Source organism: Vicugna pacos, unplaced genomic scaffold (genome assembly GCF_048564905.1).
Source record: "Vicugna pacos unplaced genomic scaffold, VicPac4 scaffold_19, whole genome shotgun sequence".
In the NCBI taxonomy this organism is placed as follows: Eukaryota; Metazoa; Chordata; class Mammalia; order Artiodactyla; family Camelidae; genus Vicugna; species Vicugna pacos.
In genome coordinates this window covers 25,726,580-25,748,927 of record NW_027328740.1, presented here as the reverse complement: position 1 = coordinate 25,748,927, position 22,348 = coordinate 25,726,580, and the positions used below count along the sequence as shown (strand labels likewise).

Genomic DNA, 22,348 nt, shown 5'->3' with positions numbered 1-22,348 from the left:
TTTATTTGATATCTTCCTTCTGTTATTTTTGTTTTGTGTTATACAGAATTTGAAGGCAGGGCAATGGGTTTGACCGCTTTTTAATCATTCTTTATGGGCTTTTGGGGTTTGTGTGTGTGTTTGTGTTTGTAAAGAAAACAATTTTCCCACTATTTTAAGTATGTATTGCTAAGGCAATTATGTTGATCTTTTCCCTGCTCCTGGTCCATGTATTCCCTTGTTACTTCCCACTAGTGGCCCCTTGAGCTCTGTGACAAGACTAGCATGTCGTTAATCCATGTGGAAGGAGATCTGAAGAGATTTATTCAAGGAGATGAAATTTGTAGACAATGTATTGGAAAGTATTGTGAAAGTTGTTCGTTAAGAGAAGGTCTGAGGTTGAATTGTTAAGTGCACAGAAATCTAAGCTATGAACTACCAAGACAATTATTAACTCCAGGAAAACAAAGTAGGGAAGAAAAGGTAAGACTAGCACAAATTGCTACAGCTTTGAATAGTCTGTACAGAGTAATAATAATGTAAAGCAAGGATACTGAGCTGATGAAAATTATAATGTAACTGTATTAAAAGGTTGGAAGAAAGAAGGTTTGGGTATGTAGATGAGATGGGGTTTGAAAGAGATCTGAACCCTCATTTTCCAAAATAGAAAGTTAAATAGGTGATACATAAAGCTGAAAAAGTTATTAGGCTGTGTTACAAGGATATTAGTCAGAGAAAGGGAGTAAGTATTCCAAGAGTCAGCAGTAGGAGCTGAACGTGGTTGTTTCTGGCCAGGAAATGGGGCAGTTGTTGGGAACTGCTCCTTTTTACAATCGGTGTTCGAGAACTGTTTGACTCTTTATTGAATGTATGGCATTAGTTTGATAAAAAGAAATCAAAGCTGAATTTTGAAAAATTTATGTTAAGAATTGGGGTGCTTTTGCAGAGAGAGATAACAATCAGCAAAACTACATTTGAAGGGATCCTCATTATTCCTTGCATTTCAGCAAGGACTAGGAGGCAGACATCTGTTTAAGGTTCAAAAATTCTGTCTGACCTTCCTGCCGACTTGTAACCTTTGGAAGTAATGAACTCCCCGTCACTGTAAATATCCAGGTAGAGGCTGCCTGACCAGCTCTCTAACTGTAGCAGGGTGTGTTTACCATTGGGCAGTTAGAGCAGGCAACTTCTAACATTCTTTCAGTTTTGAATTTGGCATTTTCAGGATGGATAGTTGATAAGAATGTATTACAAAAAGCTTAACAAGAAAGTCCAAGACATCTCAAACCCATTGCCAGGGTTTTCTCTGCCAGACACCATCCTAAGCCTGCCACCAGTGAGGCAGGCCACAAAGCCCAGTCACATAAGAATGAACACACTTTGTCGCTCCTATCTGATTTGGCATCAGTCTCAGCCCTTTTCCCCATGGAATGGTCCACGCCCATGTCTCTGACGATGGAGCTGGTCTCACAGCAGCTCTATGAGCACTGGTCCAGCCCAAGGGATTCCTGCGTGAAGTTTTCCAGGATTCCAGGCTATTCTCAGAGCTGAGTCCCCCTTAGGCTAAGCCCACGGAACTCATCTTAGCTCCAGACTGAGCCGGAAGCCTCAGAGAGAACTCAGAGCTGAGGAAATCCACAGGTTTTACCCAGCACTGCCGAATCATCAGTGAGCCAGTTGAGGGAAGGATCAGCAACAGCAAGACACACCTGAGCTGCTGTCTCATTGTTCCACCTCATCCCTAAACCCTCTGTGTCTGCCTGTCTGTGTCGGTCTCCCTTTTAGGATCAGCCTGGCACCACTTCATGCCCTGCCTCCTTTCTTCTAATCTTGCCTCCCTGGCCTGTTCCATCTACTCCAGATTAACTGAGAAAAGGTTTTAAAACCTAGGAACAACAGACGTGCTAGATACAAAGAATACAGGGCAATGTCTTCCTCAGCCACATCCCTCCTGCCCTCTCCCATTCCCTCAATGTCAATGAGTTTTATAAATATTTTGTCAGACAGACATTGCACTCGCAGTTGTTATCATTATCAGCCATTTCCTTATTATCTGTGGTTTATGATGCATTTGCTCCAGGGACTTTCCCGAGATAAGGCAGGAGCAGATGACTGAGCCACTTGTTGATGTCCACTTGTGTCAAGCCTGTTAAGAATGATTTTTGGGGGGATTTGTTGAATGTGCCAGACTGTCCAGTGAGTGGTGATGATCCCCTGCATCTGCTCTCGAGTTGGCCTCATCCCCTCCTTTGCTCTGTTCTCATTTATCTCTCTTCAGCAGGTGAGCCAGTGATCTGTACTTCTATGATACATAAAACACTTCTTATTTCATGGTAGAATTTGGGGGCTGCTATGAAAACGGATATGTTTTAAGAGTGAATTGAGTCGGAGGTTTAAACTTAAAGCCCCCTTGATTTAGAATCAGAAATTAATATGATGGAGGGAGGGTATAGCTCAGTGGTAGAGTGTATGTCTAGCATGCATGAGGTCCTGGGTTCAATCCCCAATGCCTCCATTTAAAAACAAATAAATAAACCTAATTATGCCCCCCAAAAAAGAAAAAATAAATTAACATGAGGATGAAGCTACAGAGTGATTATTTGTGTCTTCTGAAACTTCCTTCTGTCTTTCTGCAGGAAATTCTAAGGAGAGAAGTTCGGAATCTACTTTGCTTGGCTGGGCTATTACACTCAGATGCTCCTCCTGGCAGCAGTCGTGAGGGTGACTTGCTTTCTGTGTGGATATTTTAATCAAAATAACTGTACCTGTGGGTAACTTGTCTTTATTCCTTCTTACCGTGCTTACTTAACTTAGAATGACATTCTCCAGGAGCATCCATGTTGCTGCAAATGGCCCTATATTGTCAGTTTATATGGCTGAGTAGTATTCCATTGTATAAATATACCACTTCTTTAGCCAGTCATCCGCTGATGGACATTTAGGCTATATCCATGTCTTGGCTACTGTAAATAGTGCTGCTATGAACATTGGGATGCAGGTGTCATCCTGAAGTAGGGTTCCTTCAGGATACATGCCCAGGAGCAGGATTCATAGGTCATATGGCAAGTCTATTCCTAGACATTTGAGGGAACTCAATACTCTTTTCCACAGTGGCTGCACCAAACTGCATTCCCACCAGAAGTGTAGGAGGTTCCCCTTTCTCCACAGCCTCTCTAGCATTTGTCATTTGTGGATTTTTGAATGATGGCCATTATGACTGGTTTGAGGTGATACCTCATTGTTGTTTTGATTTGCATTTCTCTGATAATTAGTGACATTGAGCATTTTTTCATGTGCCCATTGATCATTTGTATGTCTTCCTTGGTGAATTGCTTGTTTAGGTCTTCTGCCCATTTTTGGTTTAGTTTATTTGGTTGTTTCTTATTAAGTCATTTGAGCTGCTTATATATTCTGGAGATCAAGCCTTTGTCAGTTTCATTTGCAAAAATTTTCTCCCATTCTGTAGGTTGTCTTTTTTTTACATATGGTGTCCTTTGCTGTGCAGAAGCTTGTAAGTTTCTTTAGGTCCCATTTGTTTATTCTTGCTTTTATTTCTATTGCTTGGGTAGACTGCCCTAAGGGAACATTTCTGAGATGTATGTCAGATATTTTGCCTGTATTTTCTTCTAGGAGGTTTATTGTATCTTGTCTTATGTTTATCTTGCTGAAGAGACTGTCTTTATTCCATTGTATATTCTTCCCTCCTTTGTCGAAGATTAGTTGACCAAAAGTTTGTGGGTTCATTTCTGGGCTCTCTATTCTGTTCCATTGGTCTATATGTATGTTTTTGTACCAATACCATGCTGTCTTGATGACTGTAACTCTATAGTATTGTCTGAAGTCTGGGAGAGTTATTCCTCCAGGCTCTTTCTTTTTTTTCTTCAGTAATACCCTGGAATTTCTATGTCTTTGATGGTTCCATATAAATTTTATTGTGATTTGTTCTAGTTCTATGAAATATGTCTTGAGTAATTTTACAGGGATTGCATTAAATCTGTATATTGCCCTGGGCAGTGTGACCATTTTAACAATATTGATTCTTGCAATCCAAGAGCATGGGATACCTTTCCATTTTTTAAAGTCTTCTTCAATTACCTTCACCAATGGTTTATAGTTTTCTGTGTATAATTCTCTCACCTCTGTGGTTAGATTTATTCCTAGAAATTTTATTACTTTGGGTGCTATTTTAAAGTGTTTTATTTCTTTACTTCCTTTTTCTGTTGATTCATCATTAGTGTAAAGAAATGCAACTGATTTTTGAACATTAATCTTGTAACCTGCTACCTTGCTAAATTCTTCGATCAGCTCTAGTAGTTTTGGTGTGGACCTTTTAGGGTTTTCTATATATAGTGTCGTGTCATCTGCATGTAGTGACACTTTTACCTCTTCTTTTCCAATTTAGACCCCTTTTACTTATCTTACTTGCCTGATTGCTATGGTCAGGACTTCCAAGCCTATGTTGAATAGGAGTGGTGATAGTGGCATCCTTGTCTTGTCCCAGAATTTAGTGAGAAGCTTTTGAGGTTTTCACCATTTAGTGCTATGCTGGCTGTAGGTTTGTCATATATAGCTTTCATGATGTTGAGTTATGTTCCCTCAATACCCACTTTGGTGAGAATTTTTATCATAAATGGGTGTTGAATTTTATCAAAAGCTTTTATGCATCTATTGAGATGATCATGTGGTTTTAGTCCTTTCTCTTGTTGATGTGAAGTATTACATTGATTGATTTGTATATGTTAAACCACCTTTGTGTCCCTGAGATGAACCCCATTTGAGCATGTTGTATAATCTTTTTTATGTGCTGTGGAATTCTATTTGCTAGTATTTTGGTAAGGACATTTTTGCATCTGTGTTCATCAGTGATATTGGTCTGTAATTCCCTTTATTGGTGGTGTCTTTGCCTGGTTTTGGTATCAGGGTGATTGTGGCTTCATAGAATGAGTTTGGGAATATTCCTTCTTTTCAGTCTTCTGGAAGAGTTTGAGAAGGACTGGTAGGAGTACTTCTTTGTATGTGTGGCAGAATTCCCTGGTGAAGCTGTCCAGTTCTGGATTTTATTTGTAGGGATTCTTTTTTTATTGTTAATTCGATTTCATTCCTAGTGATCGGTTTGTTCAAGTGGTCAGTTTCTTCTTGATTCAGTTTTAGTGGACTGTATGTTTCCAGAAACTTGTCCATCTCCTCTAGGTTATCCCTTTTTTATGTAGTTTTTCATGATATTCTCATATGATATTCTATATTTCTATGTTATTTGTTGTAATTTCTCCATTTTCCTTTCTTATTTTGCAAATTTGTGCTCTCTCTTTTTTCTTCTTTGTGAGTTTGGCCAGAGGTTCTCGATTTTATTTACTCTTTCAAAAAATTGCTTTTGGTTTGATTGATTATTTTCTCTATTACTTTTAATCTCTATTTTATTTATTTCCTCCCAGATCTTAATTATTTCCTTCCTTCTGCTGACTTTTGGGTGTTTTTACTCTTCAGTTTCTAGTTCTTTTAACTGGTGGGTTAGATTTTTTTTATGATATTGTTCTTCTTTTTTGAGGAAGGCCTGTATCACTCTAAACTTTCCTCTTAGCACTGCTTTTGCTTTGTCCCATAAGTTTTTTGTGGTTGTTTTCATTTTCATTTGTCTCAAGGTATTCCTTAATTTCAACTTTGATTTCATCATTGACCCATTTTTTTTAATACCATGTTGTTTAATCTCTATGCTTTCCTTTTTTTTATGCTTTGTTTCTCTGAAGTTGTTTTCTAGTTTCAATGGCATTGCGGTCAGTAAAGATGCTTGAGATAATTTCTATCTTCTTAAAATTTTTGAGGCTTCTTTTGTGACCAAGTACATGATGAATCCTAGAAAATGTTCCACGCACACTTGAAAAGAATGTATATCCTAATTTGGGGGGTTGTAATGCTCTGAAAATATCCACTAAATCTAATTTTTCTAATGTATCATTTCATTTCTCTGTTGCCTTATTTATTTTTTGTGTGGAAGATCTGTCTAGTGATGTTAAAGTGGTGTTAAAACTTCTGACAATGATTGTATTCCCATCAATTTCCCCATTTATCTCTGTTAGTAGTTGTTTTATGTACTTAGGTGCTCATGTTGGATGCATATATATTAATGATTATAATATCCTCATCTTGTTTTGCTCCTTTAATCATTATAAAATGCCTTTATTTATCTTTCTTTATGGCCCTTGTTTTAAAGTCTATTTTGTCTGAAATCAGAACTGCTACACCTGCTTTTTTGGAGTTTCCATTTGCATGGAATATCCTTTTCCGTCCATTCACTCTCAATCTATATGTGTCCTTCTCCCTAAAGTGTGTCTCTTGTATGCAGTTTATTGAAGTTTCTTGCTTTATTATCCAGTCTGCCACTCTGTCTTTTGACTGGAGCATTTAGTCCATTATCATTTAGAGTAATTAATGATAAATGAGTGTTTATTGCTATTTGAACTTATATTTGCAGTTGATTTCATATTTCTTCTTTGTTCCTTTCTTCTTCCTTTTGTGGTATGGTAATTTTCCTTTGTGTTATCTTGGATTGTATTTAGTTTTTGTTACTCACTTGTAATTTTTTGGCTTGTGGTTACACTTTTTTGTAAGTCTGTTAACCAATTACTGTGACTGTGTGTACTAAACAGATAGTAATGTAATCTCAAACCCATCCTACCGAGAACAAAAAATTTAAGAAAAAAGAAGAAAAAAAAGATACTCTATATTTTCTTGCTTCCCTCTCCCACTCAATGATTTAGATGTCTTCTTTTACAATTTCATGTTTATTCTATTTGTAATTCATGGTAGTATCATCTTTCCAGTTATAAGCTCTCATTTCTGTATCATCCTGCTTCTTTTTTATTTAGAGTGTACCTTACAATATTTCTTTTAGCATGGGTTTAGTGTTGCTAAAGTCTTTTAGTTTTTCTTCTCTGTGAAATTCATTACCTCTCCCTCTGTTCTAAAGGATAGCCTTGCTGCAGAAAGTATCCTAGGCTGCATCTGTTTTTTCATTCAGGACTTTGAATACATATTTCCACTCCCTTCTGGCCTGTAGTGTTTCTGTAGAGAAATCAGCTGAGAGCCATCTCTTGTAACTCACTCTTTGTTTTTCTCTTGCTGCCTTTAGGATCATTTCTTTATCCTTCAGTCTGGCCATCTTGATTTTGTTGTCTTGGTGTGAGTCTCTTTAGGCTCTTCCTGTTTGGGAACCTCTGAGCCTCCTGTACTTGGGTGTCTGATTCTTTCTTTATGTTTGGGAATTTTTCAGTTATGATTTCTTTAAATACCTTCTCCATCCCCTTTGTTCTTTCTTCCCCTTCTGGAACTCTTATGATGCATAGATTGGCATGCTTTATATTATCCCATAGGTTCCTTATATTGTTTTCATTGTGTTTTATTTTTTTCTCTCAACTGTTCTGATTGTGTGCTTTCTGTTGTCCTGTCTTCTAGGTCACTTATTCGTTCCTCTGCATTATCTAGCCTGCGTTGTACTGCCTTTAGGTCAGATCTCATTTCAGCCAATGAATTTACCAATTCTACTTGGCTCTTCTTTATAGCTACTATTTTGTTTTTGACATATTTTATGTCTCTAAACACTATCTCTTTTAATTCCTTCAGTAATTCGATCACTTCTTTTTAGAAATCTTGATCTAATAGGCCATTAATATCTATTTCATTGATCGTTCTTTCAGGGGATTTCTCTTTCTCTTTTAATTGGGAATACTTCCTCTGCTTCTTCAACTGCTCATATCTCTCTGGCACTGTGGCTTAAGGAGTATCAGTTATCTATTGTGGCCCTTAAAGGGGTTTATTTCTTTATCTATCTAAGGCCTATGCTGGAATAAAACTTAAAAACAAGAGAGAGAAATAGAATTTTAAAAGAATGGAGGAAAAGAAGGTTTGAAAACAGTGCATAATCAATAATAGAAGAGCAAGTTGAAGAAGAATAGGAATCGAGTTGAGATGTCTTTTTAAAACCTTAATAAAAAGAAGAAAAAAATCAAAACACAATATTTAAAACCTGTGAATAATCAATAACAGATCAAATCCAAGAGAATTAAAAATGAAATGAAAATTGTAAACATATAGAACTGTTTAAAAAGTAAAGATTAAAAAGCTAATAGAAAATAAAACAGGTATAAAAAGATTTTAAAAACAAAGATGTGTTCTCCTAGAGACTGAACGCTCTTAATGGTTTTATTGAGAGGTCTTTGTGTCTTCGCCCTGTTTCATGAACTCAGCTTGCTCTGTTGGCCCCCTCGTCTGTGCTGCTCACAGTGTCCATTGGCAAGAAGATTGCACCCCTCCAACACTGGGTCAGGTGCTTCTCTCCTTCGCGGTGGGCGGGTGGGTCACTCCCCGTCCGGATGCCACAGTCAGTGCTGTGTCAGTTGCTCCATAGGTGGGCTCAGCTTCAAGAATAACAGGTTTATGGAGATATAATTCACATACCATAAAATGCAGCCTTTGAAAGTGTGCATTAGGGTTTTATGTACATTTCAGGGTTGTGTAGCCATCACCCCCAAAAGGAACCAGTACCCTTTAGTAAGTCAGTCCCTAACCTTCCTTTCCCTTAGCCCTCAACAGCCACCACTCTACTTTCTGCCTCTATGGGTTTGCCAGTTGTAGGCATTTCATATAAGTAGAACCATACAGTATGCTGCCTTTTTTGATTATCGTCTTTCATTTAGTGTGACGTTGTCAAGGCTCATCCATCGTGTAGCATATATCAATACCCAAATTCCTTTTTGTATTCATATAATATGCCATAGTTATAAATACACCACATTGCTTATCCATCCATCAGTTGATGATGAATAATTCTGCTGTAAATGCTCATGGACAAGTTTTTGTGTGAACACATTTTCACTTCTCTTCAGGATATATCAAAAAATGGAATTGCTGGGATGTATTCTACTTTTAAATTTTTGAGGAATTGCTAATATAGTTTTAAAGTGACTGAAGCATTGTATATTTCCAGAAATAATGTATGAGGAGTCCAGTTTCTCCACATCCTCAACTACACTTTTTATAACTGGGTTTATAGATTCATATTTATATATCATATATCATATATATTTGTCATCCTAGTTGGTATGAAGTGGTATGTCATTGTGATTTTGATTTCTGTTTCCCTAATGCCTACTGATGTTGAACATCTTTTTATGTGCTTAGTTCCCATTCGTATGTCTTCTTTGGAGAAACACCTATTCAAATTCTTTGCCCATTTTAATTATATTTGTCTTTGTATTGTCATGTTTTAAGTCTTCTTTGTCTATTCTGGATAAAAGTCCCTTATCAGGGAAAATTTTGGAAATATTTTCATCCATCCTGTGTATTGTCTTCTTACTTTCTTCATGAAGTCCTTTGAAGCACAGAAGTTTTTAATTTTACTGAAGTCCAGTTTACTTGATTTTTTCCTTTTGTTGTTTGTGCTTTTGGTGTCATATATTACAAGTATTTGTAATCCAAAGTCCTGAAGATTTTCTCATTGTTCATTTTCTAAATGTTTTATAGTTTCAGGTCTGTGATTTATTTTGAGTTAATTTCCATAAATGGTGTTAAGATAAAAGTTCAGTTTTCTTTCTTTTCAGGTGTATGTACAGGTGTCCCAGCATCATTTTTGTAAAGATTATTTTTCCCCATTGGATTGTCATGGCACCTTTGTCAAAAATTATATGGCTGTGTGTAAGACTTTGTTTATGCTCTCTTAGTTCTTTTCTCTCAATCTATTTTTCTGTCCTTTCTGCAAGTATCACACTGTATGGATCACAGTTTTGTTAGTGAGTTTTGAATTTGGAAACTTCAAAACTTTGTTCTTTTTCAAGATTGTTTTGACTATTTTGGGTATCTTGCATTTCCATATTAGTTTTAGGATCAGCTTGTTCATTTCTGCCAAAAAGCCAGAGCTGCATTGAATGTATAGGTCATTTTGAGGACAATGGCCATCCTAACAATAATAAGGCTTCTGATCCATGAACACAGAAGAGCTTTCCATTTATTTTAGGTCATTTTTAAATTCTATCACTAGTATTTTAGTTTTCAATATACATGTTTCAGATATTTTTCTCAGTATTCCACATATTTTTCTTAATATTACTAATTATTTTATTCTTTTTGATGCTATTGTAAATGAAAAGGTTTCCTTCATTTTATTTTTAGATTATTCACTGCTGTTGAATAGAAATGTAATTAATTTTTATATATTCATTTGTGTCTTACAATTTTGGTCAGACTGGGTTATTAATTCTAAGAGGATTTTTTTTTCTTTTCTCTCTATTTTTACTTTGTGGATTCCTTGTGATTTCAATATATAATATCATGCCATCTGGAATTAAAACAGTTTTATTTCTTTCTTTCTAATCTAGAGGCTTTATTTTCTTTGTCTGATTGATTTGACTAGAACTTCTAGTACAATGTTGATTTTGGGAGGGAATAATTCAGTGCTTCTGCATTATGTATGATCTTTGCTTCAGGTTTTTCATAGATGTTCTCTGTCAAGTTGAGGAAGTTCTCTTCTATTCCTAGTTTTTATCCATTATTCTATTAATATGGTGTATTACATGAATTGACTTTTGTATGTTGTACTGCCTTTGCATACCTGGATACATCCCACTTAATAGTGGTCTATTTCATATGTTACTGTTTTGGATTTGCTTGTATTCTGTTGAGGATTTTTGCATTTATATTCATAAGAGATAGTCTTTAGTTTTCTTGTGATGCCTTTGTCTGGTTTTCGTATCAGTGTGATACTAGTCTCATTGAATGAATTGGGAAGTGTGCCCACCTCTTTATTTTCAGACGAATTTGTGAAGCATTTTTTGTTTGTTTTTGTTTTAGTTTTATCTTTAAGTACTTGATGGAATTCACCAGTAAAGCCATACGGGCCTAGCATTTCTTTGTGTGAATGTTTTGGATTGCTATTTCAGTCACTACTTACTGTAGGATTATTTGAGTTTTCTATTTCTCCTTGAATTAGCTTCAGTCATTTATGTCCTTCTAGGAATTTATCCATTTCATCTAGATTATCTCATTTATTGGCTATATAATTATCCATGGTATTCCCTTATATTCCTTGTTATTTTTGTAAGGGCAGTAGTGACATCCTTCCTTTCATTTCTCATTTTAGTAATTTGAATCTTCTCTCTTTTTTTTTCAGTATTAGATAAAATTTGTCAATTTTATTGATCTTTTCAAAGAACCAACTATTCCTTTTGTTGATTATTCTCTGTTGTTCATCTATTGTCTATTCCATTTATTTCTGCCTTTAGTATTTTGATTAGAATGTTTAATTCATTTATATTAATGTAATTTCTTATCAGATTGAAGTTACAACTGCTGTCTACTTTCTATATGTCTTTTTTTTCCCATTCCTCTATTACTACACATTTTTGTACATAGTAAGCATTTTCAAGTGTGCCATTTTAATTTGTTTATTTTATCTTTTTCTTCTCCTCCTCCTACTCTTCCTCCTCCTCCTTCTCTTCCATTGCCCTGGAGAGTAAAATTAACATCTTGTTTTAAAGCAATCTAGTTCACATGAATACCAACTTAATTTCAACAGTACACAAAAACTTTGCTTTGGTATCAGTCTTTTCCCTCCCCCTCCTCATGCTGTCATTTTCATACAAATTGCACCTTTATACATTTATAAGCTCATCTACACAGTTTCATAAGTATTGTTTTATGCAGTTGTCCTTTACATCAAATAGAACAAAACATTTACATGTAATGCCCGATTTATACTGTTTTATTTTTTTACTCATGTAGTAGTGCTCTTTATTTTTCAGGCGAGTGTCCTTTCATTTACACCTGCTGGACTATCCTTAGTATTTCTTGTAGGGCAGGCCTGCTAGCAATGGATTCTTTCAGATTTTGTTTTTGTAGGAGTGTCTTAATTTCTCCTTTAATTTTTTTAAAGAATCATTTTGCTGGCTATAAAATACTTGGTGACAGTCTTTTCCTTTTATCTCTTTGATGATACCATCCACTGCCTTCTGGTCTCCATGGTTTTTGATGAGAAATCAACTGTCTTACTGAGGAGCCTTTCTATATGTTGAGCCACTTTTCTCTTTCGGCTGTCAAGATACTTTATTCTTGTCTTTTGACACACTGAATCTGATGTGCCTATTTTAGATGTCTCTAAGTTTATACCACATGGAGTTTGTTGAGCTGCTGGGATGTACAAATTAATATTTTCATCAAATTTGGGAAGTTTTCAGCCATTATTTCTTTATATATTCTTTCTGCCCCTTTTTTTCTCTCCCTCCTTCTGGCGCTCCCATTATGTGTGTATTGGTATTGTTGATGGTGTCCCACCTATCTCTGACACAGTGTTCATTTTTTTTTCATTCATTTTTCTTTCTGTTCCACAGACAGGGAAATCTCAGTAGTTTTAATTTAACTGACTTTTTCTTCAACAAGTTCATATCTACAGAGAAACCACTTATTGAAGTTTTTATTTTAGTCATTATATTTGTATCTCTAGAATTTCTAGTTGGTTTTTATTATAAATTTTATTTATTGTTATTCTCTGTACAATGAGATGAGCACATAATTTAATCCTTTAGGCATGGTTTCTGTTAGTTTTTTGAACATATGTGTAATTGCTTATTTATGTCTTTGTCTAGTAAGTCCAGTGTCTGGGCTACCTCAGGGAGTTTCTGTTGACTACTTTTTCCCCGTCTGTTATGACCAAACTTTTCTGTTTCTTTGTACATCTTGTAATTTTCTGTTGAAAGCTGGACATTTAAAATATTACAATGTGGCAGATCTGAAAGCCTGATTTTCCTCATCTCCAGGGTTTATCATTGCTTTCATTGTCATTGCTGCTGCTGCTATTTATTTAGTTACTTTCCTGAACAAATTCTGTAAAGTCTGTTTTCTTTATCATGCATGACCATGAGATCAGTGTGTGTGAAGAAAGCCTAGTTGTCATCACTGTAGTAATGATTGGACAGTGATTTCTTTCAATGCCTGGAGACAATCGTTTGAGCTGTTGCCAGGTGGCTGTGTGTCCACGTGCTGAGGGATGCCCTCAGCACCGGCATGCAGTCAGCAGCTCTTCCGTATCCTTTAGTTCTTGCTTATGCAGAACCTCAAGTTCAGCCAGAGTTGAAGGCTTAGGATTTTCTCAGATCTTTCCTTGCCATGTGCCACACATGTATATTGCCTTCTACAATTCTCAGAATTTTTTGGAGCTTTTTAACCCTACCTTCACCCCCAGAACGTCTCATTAATCAATTTTGCCTTCTAAGTTTCCTAGTCAGCACGTAGTTAGCCTCTACTGGTCCCACTGCCTCAGGCAGTTGTAATGTTAGATACTCACTGCTGATTGTTTCCCACACACACTCTGGGGACAGGCTGTTTGCACAGCATGAGTTTGTGACAGGTCACATAGTGACAGCTCTCTGGGGGCGGATTTTTTGGGTAACTTTAAATCACTTCTGCCCCTACCTTGATTGTGAGACTATTGCTTATAAAGGCCACCATTTAGGTGAGGATACAGGGATGGGGTAGATCAAGTTACAATGCCTCAAAACTCACTATCTTTATGGAGATTTAGCTGGGTTTTTTTTCTCAAATAAAGACTCCCCGAATTGCTGGAAGTGTTGGTTTAATTTCCAGAGTTCTACAGAGGTTAATTTTGACAAATTTTACAAAGCCATTGTCATTGCTTCATAGAGGAGTAAGTTTTCCAAGATGTTTACTCAGATAGTCTAGAAGTGTATCCCATTTGCATTTGTGTTTAACTGAGTTACTTGCAAGACTAACTAATTCTACAGCTCCAGCCCCATTCACATAAGAGTCCACCTGCATGGATTCTCCTACAGCAGTGTACAACCTGTTGTCAGATTGTTGTTTTTCTTATTAAAGTGTAGGGGTTTTTAAAAATATGCTCATGAATAGCCTTTTGTCATTGTTACACGTTACAAAACTTCCACTAGTCTGTAGCTATTTTTTCCCCTCACTTATCGTTGCTTTAATGAAGTTCTCACTTTTAAGGATTTTCAGTAAAGCAGTTTGTGGATGCTGATCACACGGGTGAGGCATTTAACTACTGTCTAAACCTCAGTCTTTGCTCTGATTCACTGTCTGGAACATCTGAACACATCTACTGAACCCCATATACCAATGGATGCTGACAGACCTAATTAAAAAAATGCTTTTTAAGTAAAGCAAAAAATATTAACTTTGACACTGGAAACGACAAATCTCAAATTTCCTAGCTGATCTTGCTTTCTGTGATCATGAGCTACATCATGTTTTTAGAGCCGACAGGCATATTGAACTACTGATTTTATTTCATCGGATTTTAGAATGCAGAACACATTTCAGGCCCACTTATAGTACCATATGTGTATCTTAAATGATATGTACATATGATGATGTCTTTATTATAAGTACCTTATTTTATTTTAAGTACCTACTGCTGTGCATCTCATTAAGGAAAGCTTGAAACTGCAGTACTGAAATTTTTCATACCACCATCATCCCATAGCATCTCTTTTCCACTTATATGTTGTGTGGCAGAATATTTTTCTGCTCCCTAGAAATGATCAATGTTGAAGGGGAAAAAAAACCCCTCCTCAAATAAATATACTCCAAATCACACACTTATCTGAACGATGGCCACCATTTTAGTCCATAGTCCACACCAATCCATCTAATCATACTGACTCAGAATACTCAACATAGACAATCCACCCCTGAATTCAGGGTCCTCAACACACGTTCTATCCCCTCCCCATTCCTTGTTGACTCTGACCTACTTTTGTCCAACGTGTCCTGCCAGTCTCTTTGCTACTTGACTGCACTTTTTAATTTTTACCTTTGAGTTCCAGGCTGCGCCTAGTGATTTCCAGAGAAACGCCAGACACTTGGCTCATCAGGAGGGGCGGTGAGGATTTCAGAAAGCTGTTAAACTAACTCACTTTCAGATAGTGAGTGGCTGTTGTGCGCATTCCTTCTAGATCTCTGCCATGCCGGCTGCATCCACCCCAGCAAAATAACGTAGCTCCTCCAACCACCTCTGCCTCCATTCATCTGGGTTTCTGCTTTCAGTGACACTCAGATGCTGCTGATGGGCAATATATATATATATTTTTTAATTGAAGTATAGTCAGTTACAATGTGTCAATTTCTGATGTACAGCGCAATGTTCCAGTCCTTCATATTCACATATATATGTATGAATTCCTTTTCATATTTTTTTACTAAAGTTTATTACAAGATATTAAATATTGTTCCCTGTGCTATACAGAAGAAATTTAGTTTTTTAGCTATTTTTATATATAGTAGTTAATATTTGCAAATCTCAGTCTCTGATGGGCATTTTTAAAGCCACATCTGGAACCCTTGTTGCAGAAGTGTCTGAGAAATATATTTTCGACCTCATAGAATTTTGGTTAGGAAGTTGGAATAAAGGCTGACCTGGCTCACCTAACTTGTCTGCCTTTGTGAGTAAAGAGGTCTGGAGTTTCAAGTCCCAATGAAATGTCCTGGCCCTTCAGTAGCAAACTCTTAAAGCAACCAAAATGCTCCCGTCTACCAGAGCATGACTTGTCCTTAGACACTGCTGGACATAACCACCGATGTTGTCTAAGGCATCGTCTTCATCTGGTGCACACTTTCTTTAGATGTGTAATATCCTGATTAACAGGACAAGCTAGTTTGGATTCCCAAGGCCACAGGCAGCCTTCTGCCTGACTTTGGAGTATATATAGTCCTCTCTCAGATCAGCTAGAGCTGTCTGGTGTGTGCTTTCCCAGAGAATGTGGGTGCAGTGCTCCCCACCAGAGTCCTACCAGTTGTTTTATTGCAGGAAGAGAGAGAGTAAAAGAGACAGAACAGGAAGTTCTTGTCCAGCCTCAAACACAGTCACCCCCGTCCAGGGCTCTTGATCTGGGACACACAGCAGTGCAGGTCAGCAGCGATGTGGCCCCGGTGTACTCCAAAACATGGTGTGGTTTTACTGGGCTATCTGTGTCTTTCATGGGCCCTGCAAAGTTCTCGGCTTTGTGAAATGGGGAACTAAGGAACTCCCACCCATGGCTGTAACTCCCAGGGTTTGCACCCTTACGGGTTTTGAGGATTTGCTGGCAACTCATTCTTTTTCACTGGGTCATTTCTCGGTTACACCTGCAATCCTGTGACTTCCTTATCAGAACTGCTCCTTACGTTCGGGATTTAGTGAAAGATGCCATTTTAGCCTGTAAGTTCATGTTCAGGGAGGAGGAGGAAGAAGCATAGATCAGAATTGCTGTTTTGCTTTTTTTTATTATTGTTTTCATAAGCCGTCTCCTGTTGTCGAATGGACACTGAGCAAATGAATGACTGTTACACTCCCATTTGAAAGATGAGAAAAACGACACTCAGGGAGAGGAGGCAAACTTCCTGAGTTTCCAAAGACCAAAAGGGATGAGCACAGAATAAGATCCCTGCAAATTTCTTGTCTGTCATTCGCCTTTAGGTCAATGACAGAGTGCCGTGTGTAGTAGTAAAGTTGTAACGTGCTTTCAAAAGGGTGCAGATGTTCTTGTTTTGTTTATAAAATCACAGTGTTTTGTCTGAGACTCTGAAAAAGAGAAACGGGTTAGTAAATGTTGGTTTCTCATCCTTGGTCCTTCCTCCCCTTCACAGATATGGACCCTTCCATCTGTAGCAGGAATAAGACAGCCCCAGCCTTGCCGTCTCATGAGATCAGTACTCATTCATTTCATTCCTGCCCACCAGTAGGTGATAAAGCACAGCGAGATTTTCATGTCCTGCTTCACTGATTCTTGTGAAATTAAGTGTTTGAAAAGGGAAGCTGCTTTTTTTTATATAAAGTGCAGTAATTTTCCTAGCAGAGAAGGAAATTGAGGATTTTCTTCATTGAAAATCAATAGAGATTTCAAGAGCATCTGTATTTCTGATGCATAGATTAAAATGACAAAATCTAGAGGGATTACCGAAACACAAGGAAGATACCAAAAGTGTCTTTAAAGAGCTTTTCTAAGACTGGGCTTTTAAAGAGACTGTTAGTTGACAGAGACCCTCTTCTCATCCATAGTCCCTCTCCTTAGGTTGGAAAGGGCCAGCGCTTCCCATGTTTGCAGTTCTGGTGCTTCAAGTGAGTTGTAGGGTAGGGCGGTGCACGTGGTGCTCCCTTCAGTTTGTCCATCCTAAGTAACCCCTGGCAGTCAGAGGGCGAGTGTTTTGCAACAACGTGAACCATTCACCATGCTCTCCATGGTGTGTACTCATCTCAGCTCATCCAGGCTCAGGTGATGGCAGAGCAGAGAGTGGTGGCAAGAGGTCAGCCATGAGTAGCAGGAAGCAACTGGAGTCAGCTGGGGCCCAAGTGGCTAGGAGTTCCAGGTTGAATTCCCAGGACTTCCCACAGCTCATTCATTCAGCTAATACTTCTCCAGCACCTGTCATGTGCTGGTGCTTCATTGTGAACAGAACCAAATCCCTGTCCTCATGAAGATGACGTTCTAGTGGACATAAGAAATGATAAACGCAGAAGCAGATCCAGGTCAGGACACATGAGTGCTGTCTACTTTGGAGTGCACAAGGTGAGATCCTTTGGGAAGGAATGTATGATACAGGAAAATGTGGGGGAGAGGATGGCCGTATCCCAGGTCTTATTTGGGTCCCTGAGATGCACCTCGTGATGTGTGGGTCCTTGGTTTGCACAGGAACGAATCCAAGAGAGAGCCACAATTCAGTAAATGTAGATTTATTCAGAGAGATATATACTCCACAGACAGAGTGGGCTGTTTCAGAAGGCAACAGAAAGGCCATGAGGCGTGAGGGTTGGGTGCTCCAGTTTAAAGAAAAGTAGATACACACTCCACAGACATAGTGTGGGCTGTCTCCCTCAGCAGAGAGAGCAGCCACGAGGTGTGGTTGTTAGTTTTTATGCACTCAGTATCTTCATATGCTAATAAGTGGGAGGAATATTCCAACCGCTTTGGGGAAGGTGTTGCGATTACCAGAAATTGGGCCACCACTCACCCTTTGACCTTTCATGGTCAGCCTTGAACCTGTCCTGGCACCTGTAGGAGTGCCATTTAGCATCCTGCTGTATTTCAGTGAGTGTGTATTGAAGCTCAAGTTCTACTGGGAGTTGACTTTTCCACCGTCTCGGTGCTAATGGCTGTGCCATTCTTTTAATGGCTGTGCCCTGCCCCCTTCCCTCCTGTCTCATGAAGGAGCTCTGGACTGATTGCACAATTGCAGAGCAGGGGACAGAGTGGAAAGAACTTTATAAGTGGAAGGTGGAAGGCAGTGTTGGTAGTAGAATTCTCAAGTCAATTATAAACTAAGGGTCTTCTGTTTGCTGGGATTACCTGGTGTCACATTAGGGAGCTGTGAGCCTTGGGGACTTCAGTGAGTGGGTGGCTCACTGTATATACTGTGTTGCTTCTTAGGCGGCTCGAGAACAGTTGGCTTATATGTGACCCATTCACTCAAGCAGGGGTCTTTTTGGGGATTTTCTGCACTTGAGGCTAACATGGGTCACATGGGGGGGCAGGACCGGCCAGTCACAGCTTGGTCCACAGTGACCTAGTGCCCTCGTGGCTTTCATCCCATGGATGTGTCACCTCCCTCTCAATGGGGACAAGGTCAAAAGTGGTGGGGCAGCTTCTCAGTGGCGAAGGCATTGCTCTCCAGACCCAACACTCAACAGCATGGACCCCTGGTTTTGGCTACAGTCTTAGCTAGATGAGGCTGTTGAGTAGCTGAGCTCATGAGACGTGGGTGCCATGCTTCCACTCTCACCAAGAGCTCTACTTTTGAAGATTCTGATCAGACAGCCACAAATACTCCCTAGCCCATAAACAAGGAACAGTCCCTTTCACTCGGGGAAGGGCACACAGAAGGAGAACGGATCATCCCGAGAGCAGGAGAGGCCAAATCAGTCCTGCCCTCAGGGGTCTGAGAGACGAGCCAGCTCAGTTCCTCTTACTAGTGGTTTACTTGGAGGATCTGGGGTATTTTGGTGACCTGCAAGTGTCAGGAAATAGTACACGAGGGCTTTGTAGAATTTCTGGTCCGGTGTTAACTCACCCCATTGTAGCTGTCGTGCAAGGAAACAAAACTTGGTGGACAACAGGCCATGGCCTCTGCTCCCTGGTGGAGCCAGGAGATTACAATGTTAAGAACGACTGCAGGGGCATCATTTCTATGTTGAGAGGCCAGATGGCCTTACATATCTCTCATGCTGGATGCCTAAGTTGCAAAGGGAAACTGGATTTCATCCAGCTCTCCAGCCAAGGAGGAGACCACAAGTGGCCTCCCCCACCAACTGTGAGCTCTTTGCCTCCACTGACAGCAGCATGTATAGCAAAAAGCTGGGCTGCCACCTGCGTTTCCGTGTAAACATCCGAGTAGCCACAACAATGGCCTCGTGAGCGATGGTGTGCCCAAGGAAGCGCTATGTGGGGCAGAGGGAGGAGTGCCGGGGTCAGACACCGGGAGGGCAGGCAGGCAGTGAGGACATCTGTGCAGCGCAGATGCCATGGAACTGAGCCAAAGGGAGGCTGGTTTTGGAGCAGGGAGCCTGGGCAGTGCCATGTTGTTCGTAAGAAGATCCTGGGCTCTGGATCCAAGAAGTCATTGGCTTGATTCCTGACCTCAACCCTCATCTTGGGCAAATGTTTGAAGCTTTCTGTGCCTCTGTTTCTTGGTGTCCCAGTTGGGGACAATAGTAGCAATTACTTCTGAGAGTCAGGAGCGCCTTTATAGATGTCATTTCATTACGCTCACATCAGCCCACAAGCACGGTGCTTGGTCCCCCGTTTTACACGTGGCAGACGAGTAACTTTTAATCAGTAATCACGCAGCTAATAATGGTCATAATCAGCATTTGAATTTGATCCCTGTGTCCAGATAATTTCTATTCTCACTCAGTATTACTGGAAAACTAGTAAAGTCAGAACAAACACTGCTGGGAAGTGGGTGCTTGAAACATGTTTGTCATCTTTGCCATTGGGGAGTGTTGAGTTCACATTCCTCACAGCACTTCTGAGGCTCCCTGCGTCTCCGGCTGCCCCTGGTGGGGTCTACAGGGCTCTGGGCAGCTTCTCCTTGTTCTCTAACCCCAAGGCTCTCTGCTCTCTGCAGGTTGATTCTCAACCCTGACTGCTCGGTAGAGCTAGTGTCTAAAAACAAAAAAATGTGGGGAGGGTACGGCTCAGTGGTAGAGCACGTGCTTAGCATGCAAGAGGTCCTGGGTTCAATTCCCAGTACCTCCATTAAAATAAATAATGCTCAATACTCCCCACAAAAAGAAAAGAAGTATTTAAAAAATAATAAACAGTACAAAGGCCCCACTCCAGGCTGTGGTGCACTATTTTTTAAAGGCTCCCAAATGCATCCCATATGCAGGAGGGTGAGAGCTATCCCTATACACTTCTTGTGAGCTTGTCCACTCACACCCATTAGCCTCTTGAAACAGTAAAACTACTTGGCTCAGCCTAGAACTTTCTCCCGATTTCTAGAGTTTTATTTTCCTACTGCACATCTCTCCTGGAGCCCACAGGAACTCAGCCAGAACTGAATCAGTTGTCTCCTCTCATGACTTGCCCCTCTTCCTGCCCTTCTTTTTTTTTTAACATTTTTTATTCATTTATAATCATTTTACAATGTTGTGTCAAATTCCAGTGTTCAGCACAATTTTTCAGTCATTCATGGACATATACACACTCATTGGCACAATTTTTCTCTGTGATTTATCATAACATTTTGTGTATATTTCCCTGTGCTATACAGTGTAATGTCGTTTATCTAGTCTACAATTTTGAAATCCCAGTCTATCCCTTTCCACCGTCTAACCCCCTGGTAAACACAAGTCTGTATTCTCTGTCCATGAGTCTATTTCTGTCCTGTATTTATGCTTTGTTTTTGTTTGTTTGTTTGTTTTTGTTTTTTAGATTCCACATAATAGCGATCTCATATGGTATTTTTCTTTCTCTTTCTGGCTTACTTCACTTAGAATGACATTCTCCAGGAGCATCCATGTTGCTGCAAATGACATTATGTTGTCGGTTTTTATGGCTGAGTAGTATTCCATTGTATAAATATACCACATCTTCTTTATCCAGTCACCTGTTGATGGACATTTAGGCTGTTTCCATGTTTTGGCTATTGTAAATAGTGCTGCTATGAACATTGGAGTGCAGGTGTCATCCTGAAGTAGATTTCCTTCTGGATTCAAGCCCAGGAGCGGAATTCCTGGGTCATATGGTAAGTCTATTCCTAGTCTTTTGAGGAATCTCCACACTGTTTTCCACAGTGGCTGCACCAAACTGCATTCCCACCAGCAGTGTAGGAGGGTCCCCCTTTCCCCACAGCCTCTCCAGCATTTGTCATTTGTGGATTTTTGAATGACGGCCATTCTGACTGGTGTGAGGTGATACCTCATTGTAGTTTTGATTTGCATTTCTCTGATGATTAGTGATATTGAGCATTTTTTCATGTGCTTTTTGATCATTTGAATGTCTTCCTTGGAGAATTGCTTGTTTAGGTCTTCTGCCCATTTTTGGATTGGGTTGTTTATTTTTCTCTTATTGAGTTGTATGAGCTGCTTATATATTTTGGAGATCAAGCCTTTGTCGGTTTCACTTGCAAAAATTTTCTCCCATTCCGTAGGTTTTCTTCTTGTTTTATTTCTGGTTTCCTTTGCTCTGAAGAAGCTTGTAAGTTTCATTAGGTCCCATTTGTTTATTCTTGCTTTTATTTCTTCTAGGAGAAAATTTTTGAAATGTATGTCAGATAATGTTTTGCCTATGTTTTCCTCTAGGAGGTTCTTGCCCTTCTTATTTCAGGGAATGGCACTATAATTTAGACACTGCCAAAGCCAGAAAGCTGGCCGGCATCTTTGACCTCTTCCTGCCCTTCCATCACACCTGTGGCCAATCCGTCCACCTGCTGAAATGTTTTCTTCTCTCTCCTCCTGGCAGGGCCTCAGCAGGCCTTCACATGAACCTGCCAATAGTCCTCCCTGCCTCTATCTTGTCTCTTTCTAGATCACTTTGCATGTCTCCTCTACCTTGGAGGCACACAGAGTCCTTTGTGATGTGCCCCTGTGATCTCTCCACCTGGTTGCCTCACCTGCCTCCCACACCCTGTGCTCGCTTCTAGACTATTTGCAGTTCCTGGAAGGGACCTGGCTCTCTTTGGCCTCCCTCCTTTGCATGTGCAGCTCCCCAGGGAGAAATGGCCTTAACATTATAAGTTCACCTGATCAATTCTAGGGCATCTCAGAGCTCACCACAGTGGTTCTCTCCTCTGGGAGAGCCTTGGCTACAGTTCCGGCTCCCTGCCCCGAGCACCCTCTGCTGACTGTTATCCAAGCCCTCTTAACACGCCTCCTCAG

General features: G+C 39.5%; 1 long non-coding RNA gene across 2 annotated transcripts in view; it reads left to right on the top strand.

The window, feature by feature from the left end:
- The window catches only part of LOC140693351 (uncharacterized), a 50,469-nt gene that overhangs the window by 5,079 nt on the left and 23,042 nt on the right, over nt 1-22,348 (top strand). For both annotated transcript variants that reach the window (XR_012069108.1, XR_012069107.1), the window contains exon 3: nt 2,616-2,700. This is a non-coding gene — a long non-coding RNA (uncharacterized lncRNA). The remainder of the gene's footprint in view (nt 1-2,615; nt 2,701-22,348) is intronic.